Genomic DNA, 7,500 nt, shown 5'->3' with positions numbered 1-7,500 from the left:
AAGGGGTTGTTTTTTTTGGTCCAAAATGTTTTAATATCTGTTTTTCCAGCGTCCGCCATTGTAATTGAATATGGATAATTAGAAGCATAGGAAGATATTGGCATTCATCTCTGTGTATGCCTGCCTGACCCTTGCATTGTCCGTCTGTAAGGTTATCATATGCCGTACTCTGACAAAAAACCCATATTTGAAAATTTGGCCAGAAAACTCGTCCTTCAAATATCGATCGATTTAAATGACCCTCATCTTGGTTAAAAACTCTTAAACCTGGGACTTCGCGAAGTCCCAGGTTTGAGAGTTTTTAACCAAGATGAGGGTTATTTAAATCGATCGATATTTGAAGGACGAGTTTTCTGGCCAAATTTTTAAATATGGGTTTTTTCAGAGTGCGGTAGATCTGTCCTAGCGTCTTGCCCTTTCCGTTCTCCCGTCCTCACGTCAATTCCATCCATCCTTATTTGTTTCCATTTGTAACTTATATCTTCTCGGCTATATGGTCTGGTCGTAGGACACACGCTGTCGGATCGAAAGGTCCTGAGTTCGAGCCTCGCTCGACGCATTTTTGAGTCCTTGTAAAAAAAGATACAAACTCTATACTCACATTTTCTCACCGTATTCAGGTGACCGTCAACATAATTGTCTCTGTCAGAAAAAAAAAAAAATTCAGACGTCATGTTCTATATAATGTTACGCGTTGCTGATGGTCAGGGACCCCTTGTAAAGCGACAGACAGACAGACAGACAGACAGCAATGGGTGAGAGGCTAAGGCCGGAACTATAAATAGACAAACATTGAACATTCTTGGGGGAACAAAATAATATGACGATGTCAATGAAGGAATGACTCGATGAGGGGAAGAATGAGTGGATGAATTAAATAATGGAAAAAAAATGAGTAAATGAATGAGTGAGTAAATGAATGAATGAATGAGTGAATGAATGAGTAAATGAATGAATGAATGAATGAATAAGCAAATGAATAAATGACTGAATGAATGAATGAGTAAATGAATGAATGAATGGTTAATGAATGAATGAATGGTTAATGAATGAATGAATGAATGAGTGAATGAATGACTGAATTAATGAATGAATTAGTGAATGAATGAAAGAGTAAATGAATGATGGCTGAATGAATGAATGAATGAGTAAATGAATTAATAAATGAATAAATGAATGAGTGAGTAAATGAATGAGTGAATGAAAGGATGAATGAATGAGCAAATGAATGAGGGAATGAATGAGTGAGTAAATGAATGAGTGAATGACGTGAATGAATGAATGAATGAATGAATGAATGACGTGAATTAATTAATGAATGAATTACGTGAATGAATGAATGAATGAATTAATTAATTAATTACGTGAATGAATGAATGAATGAATGGGTGGATGAATGAATGAATGAATGAATGATGACTGAATGAATGAATGAATGAATGAGTGAGTGAATGAATGAATGAATGAGTGAGTGAATGAATGAATGAATGAATGAATGAATGAATGAGTGAATTAATGAATAAATGAGTGAATGACGTGAATGAATGAATGAATGAATGCAAGAATAAATGAGTAAATGAATGAGTAAGTCAATCATTGAATGAACAAAAGAGTTGATGAATTCCTACGACCTTTGTCCATATCTTTTTACCAATCCCCCACTTACACAAATTACTGTCTTATATATAACCCATATTTCTAACCCATTGATTTGATTGGATAATTTTGTCTGGACGAGTTTAAATAAAAACAACAGAACAAAAAAAATAATGTAAAATTTCAATCGTACATATATATATATATATATATATATATATATATATATATATATATATATATATATATATATATATATATATATAATTTATATATATATTATATATATATATGAATGGATTCACTCACTTATGTGGCCGAAACACATGTTTCTGTGGCTTCTATCGACGTCTTAAGTCGGCATACTATGTCCGTACATTTTTTACGGACCTTTCGTATCCGACTGAAGACGTGGATAGAAGCCACAGAAACATGTGTTTCGGCCATATAGATAGTATGCAGATGACGTCACTCAGGCCTTTGTTATTGTTTTTGCCATCCGCGTTTGTGAGTTGTTCTCACTAAACTGTATTAACCAGACTATAAAAGTTCATGGTTACACAGAGTTTATGTGTTGGTCCGTTATACTTACGGATGGCAATGTTGTGAACTCCTTGGCCAAGCGCATTCTATTTATAAGTGAGTGAATCCATTCATATTTTATATTAGCTCTAACCAACGTTATCGAGCACTCTCGTACCTACAGGTACCCACCAACACTTATATATATATATATATATATATATATATATATATATATATATATATATATATATTATATATATATATATTTGTATTATTTTTTTTTATTTTGTTTATAATTGAATAGGAGAAAATTTTGAAGCGGAAACGTTTCGTGTTTGGTATATTTTTGTTTCTTCGAAGCTGTTTTGTTCCTACTTGTACGTTATTGGCTCTAAATTGACATAAAACATGAGTTACAGCTGACATTTAAAAAGTTAAGCTTTGATATAGCGCAATGCCCACTAAACGTGCCCAAAGCGCTTTACAAAGGGTCCCTGACCAACAGCAACTCGTAATATATAGATCAAAACTCGACGACTTGTAGGTGATAATACATTTATTTCCGACATATTTTTTTTTTAATTGAGCTTTATATAGAGCAATATCCACTAAATGTGCTCAAAGCGCTTTACAAGGGGTCCCTGGTCAACAGCAACATTTAACACGTAGGACTGGACATGCCGCCTGTTAGGCGATATTACAATTTTTCTGACAAAGTTAACGCTGTAACGGCCAGGTACTCATTTTACACCTGAGTACGGTGAGAGAAAATTATGAGTAAAGGTTGTTTTTTTTCCAAGGACTCAACTACGCACCGAGCCCAGGACTTCCGATCCGAAAGACAGTGTTATACCACTAGACCATATAGCAACACAATTTTATAATATTAATTAAATTGACAAAAACCAACCATACCACAATAAATAATGGCTGACATGAGTCACGTTTTCTGACAAAGTACATTTTTTAAAAATTTTTGGCCAAAAAGCTCGTCCTTCAAATATCAATGGATACGCTTCAACAGTTGTAACGTCACTTCCTTCCTAATGACGCATGGTAAATTAGTAGCTGGCTCTAAACTATCGGAACAATGGCGGACGTCCTGATGAAATATTTCTCCGACGAGCATTAAAGCGTATCCAGAGGGAACAAAACCATTAAAAATCTGATCATGTTTTGACTTTTACACATTCTGATCACAAGACATAGTATGAAAAGTTATAGCCAGATGAAGAATAAAAAGTACCGATTATCTTTGTTTAGAACCACGATGGCCGCCGTTGCTGGGCGACGTGACATCAGACTAGTGAATCCAATTGACCTTCAGCTTGGCAAAAAATCTCTCAATCTAGGGATATTTTTAAGGAGATATCTCGCGAAATCCCAGGTTTGAGAATTTGTTTTTTGTTTGTTTGTGTTTGTTTTGTTTTGTTTTTTCAAAGATGAGGGTCATTTTAATCCACCATCGATATTTTTTGAAGGAAGAGTTTTCTGGCTAACATTTTAAATACTTGTTTTGTTTTTTTTTTCTTAGAGTAGGACGACAGAAGTGATTTAAAAATATGAAATTTCATGATAAAATTATTAATATTCTAGCTGTCTATGCGAAGGAATGATTTCCGCCTTTGACTTATTAATTTTGTCCAAGCTTGTCATCAATCGTCCACTTATACAAATGACTGTCTATGACAAATCATCATTAAAAATTATTTTTTTTTTAATTGAGCTTTATATAGGGCAATATCCACTAAATGTGCTCAAAGAGCTTTACAAGGGGTCCCTGGTTAACAGCAACATTTAACATGTAGGACGGGACATGACGCCTGTTAGGCGATATTACAATTTTTCTGACAAAGACAACGCTGATAACGGCCAGGTACTCATTTTACACCTGAGTACGGTGAGAGAATGTCAGTAAAGAGCCTTCTCCAAGGACTCAACTATGCGCCGAGCGAGGCTCGAACCCAGGACCTTCCGATCCGAAAGCGAGTGTCATACCACTAGACCACATAGGCGCATATAGCTGTCTATGCGAAGGAATGAATTCCGCCTTCGACATTAATTTTGTCCAAGCTTTTCATCAATCGCCACTTATACTGTCATTTGTGACCCCTCGTCTCAAAACGGTATTAAGTCGGAATAGCTAAGATGTTGAAAATTGAATTTATAGCCAGAAATATCAGACTTGTGTTGCGTTTGTATGTTTTATTGAGGAGACTGGATACCATATTTTAGGGTGCTAATGCCAACAATTCATATTTTTGACCAGTTTAACATTTAATTCTGCTTTTAAGCATTTGGTTCGTTCCGACATAATACCGTTTGGAGACGATGGGTCACAAATCATCATTTGGGTACCTACAGTCTTGAAGAAATAAAAATCAAAACAAGAACAAGTTACAATCACACCAAAACGGTATTATTATGCGGCTAACAACAAGAGATGAAGTGAAAAGGAAAGTGCCAGAAGATTAAAATAGAGAATATATAAGAATTTCGCGGCGGCGATGGGGGTTGGGTTTGAACCCACGACCTTACCGGTACGGCAACTCCGCCTGGCCGGGGAGAGCGTGGGTCTCTACCGTGTGATCTATCCAGGATCCCTTGTTGTTATCAACATAAGTGCCTGCTCCACTCACTTTTCTGAACTATAACCCATCGTCTCAAAACGGTATTATGTCGGAACGAACCAAATACTTAAAAGCCGAATTAAATGTTAAACTGGTCAAAAAAGAAATATGGTATCCATTCTCCTCAATAAAACATACAAAGTCAACACAAGTCTGATATTTCTGGCTATAAATTCAATTTTCAACATCTTAACCATCCCGACTTAATACCGTTTTGAGGCGAAAGGTCACAAATATGCGGCTATGTGGTCTTGGGCTATGGCACTTGCTTTCGGATCGAAAGGTCCTGGGTTCGAACCTCGCTCCACGCATAGTAATTGAGTCCTTGAAAAGGGCTCTTTATTTATTATTCACATTCTCTCACCGTACTCAGGTGGTGTAAAAAATGAGTACCTGGTTGTTAACAACGTTTTCTCTGTCGGGATAAAAAATGTATTATCGCATAAAAGGCGTCATGCCTCGTCCTACATGTAACGTGTTGCTGTTGGCTTTGAGCGCTTTGAGCACATGTACTGGGTATTGCTCTATATAACAGCTCAATTTCATAATTTATTTTTAGGGGTCCTTTATAAAGCAATTTGAGCACATTTAGTGGACATTGCGCTATATAAAAGCTCAAGTTATTTATTTATGTTTTTTTTTTTTGTTTTTTTTTTGGGAAATTTTTTAAATTACGTTAGGATGGGCCTGAAGCCAAAAGAAGAAAAAAAGATTTAAACGATGAAAATACGTAGACAATGTTAACTTTAAAATCGTTTGATATAAAGAACTATTTGTGACCCATCGTCTCAACACGGTATTATGTCGGAACGAGCCAAAGGCTTAAAAGTCGAATTAAATATTAAACTGGTCAAAAATATAAATTGTTGGCATTAGCACCCTATAATATGGTATCCATTCTCCTCAATAAAACATACAAACTCAACACAAGTCTGATATTTCTGGCTATAAATTCAATTTTCAACATCTTAACTATCCCGACTTACGTAATACCTTTTTGAGGCGAAGGGTCACATTTTATACTTTCCTATAAAGCATAATAATTCAAATTGAACACTTCGTCATTTTGGCCATAAAATCTTCTCTCTCTCTCTCTCTCTCTCTCTCTCTCTCTCTCTCTCTCTCTTTCTTTCTTTCTTTCTCTCTCCTCTCTCTCTCTCCTCTCTCTCTCCTCTCTCTCTCTCTCGCTCTCGCTCTCTCTCTCTCGCTCTCTCTCCTCCCTCTCTCTCTCTCTCATCTCTCTCTCTTTTTTCTCTCTCCTCTCTCTCTCTCTCTCTCCTCTCTCTCTTCTCTCATCTCTCTCTCTCTCTCTCTCTCTCTCTCTCTCTCTCTTTCAGCATCAAAATCAGAGCGGCATTGTTTACCGTTTAAAGACGACGGGTCACTTATCATCGTCCAGGAAGTTGTGCGAAATATTAATTTTTCAAGCTGCTGTCCTCTCTCTCCGTCATCGACTCTCAGTGTCAAAGAAATCGGAGATTCCCGCTACTTCAGTCCACCACCACTCTTGTCCTGTCATCACCAAAGGAAATCCTTTCTTTTCTCTTCTTCATTGTAAGAGTCACGTCTAGTCTAGATATATATGAATTGACAGTTAACCGTAATAATAATAATAATAATAATAATAATAATTAATAATAATAATAATAATAATAATAATAATATAATAATAATAATAATAATAATAATAATAATAATAATGATAATAATAATAATAATAACAATAATAATAATAATATAATAATAATAATAATAATAAGAAGAAGAAGAAGAAGAAGAAGAAGAAGAAGAAGAAGAAGAAGATACAAATAGAAGAATGAAAATGAAAAAAAAAATAAAATAAGAATAATTACAATAATAATAATACATAATAATAATAATAATAATAATAATAATAATAATAATAATAATAAATGGCATTTATATAGCGCTTTACCCGTTGTCACAGGCTCTAAGCGCTTTACAGTGATATAAAACAAAACATATTACAGTGAGACAAGTGTGAAGGAAACGTGATACGAATTCAATTTAACAACAACAAAATATGAAAATAATATTGCAACATTATGACGTAAAAAGATAAAACTTTAAGCGAGATTTGAACGTTGTCAACGAATCCGAGCATCTCACGTGTGACGGGAGAGAGTTCCAAAAATGGGGGTCCGAAAATTGAAAAGACTGTTCACCTATTTTACGCAATGGCTTAGGTTTGACAAGGATTGATTGTTCATTGCTTGACCTCAAGTTTCTATTGGGGACATATAATCAAAAGATTAGAATTTTTAGAGAAACTTGGTAAAAAAACAAAACAAATCAAAACAACAATGAAAACAAAAAGTATTAGGAATGTCGCGATCATCGGATGTCACATAGTATGACTGTCTAAAAAAATTAATTTAAAAATTGAGCTTTTATATAGCGCAATATCCATTAAATGTGCTCAAAGCACTTAACGAGGGGTCCCTAGTCAACAGCAACATTTAACATTTAGGACGGGACATGACGCCTGCTATGTTATGCGATGTTACAATTGTTTCGGACTGAGACAACGCTGTTAACCGGGTACTCATTTTACACCTGAGTACGGTGAGAAAATGTGAGTTAAGAGCCTTCTCCAAGAACTCAACTATGCGCCGAGCGAGGCTCGAACTTCAGGACCTTCCGATCCGAAAGCGAGTGTCATACCACTAGACCGCATAGCCGCACAGATTGGAGCTTCATCAAACAACTCAACAACAGCAAACAATCC

General features: G+C 35.3%; 1 protein-coding gene across 1 annotated transcript in view; it reads left to right on the top strand.

Moving 5' to 3' along the window:
- LOC144959737 (uncharacterized) overlaps positions 1 to 7,500 on the top strand; it is a 575,502-nt gene that overhangs the window by 135,691 nt on the left and 432,311 nt on the right. The gene's annotated exons all lie outside the window — the stretch shown is intronic.

The sequence above is a fragment of the Berghia stephanieae genome, chromosome 14, assembly GCF_034508935.2.
Source record: "Berghia stephanieae isolate SIO BIC M18660-M18661 chromosome 14, UCSD_Bste_1.3, whole genome shotgun sequence".
Taxonomy (NCBI): Eukaryota; Metazoa; Mollusca; class Gastropoda; order Nudibranchia; family Aeolidiidae; genus Berghia; species Berghia stephanieae.
This window is presented reverse-complemented; position numbering and strand designations above follow the sequence as displayed.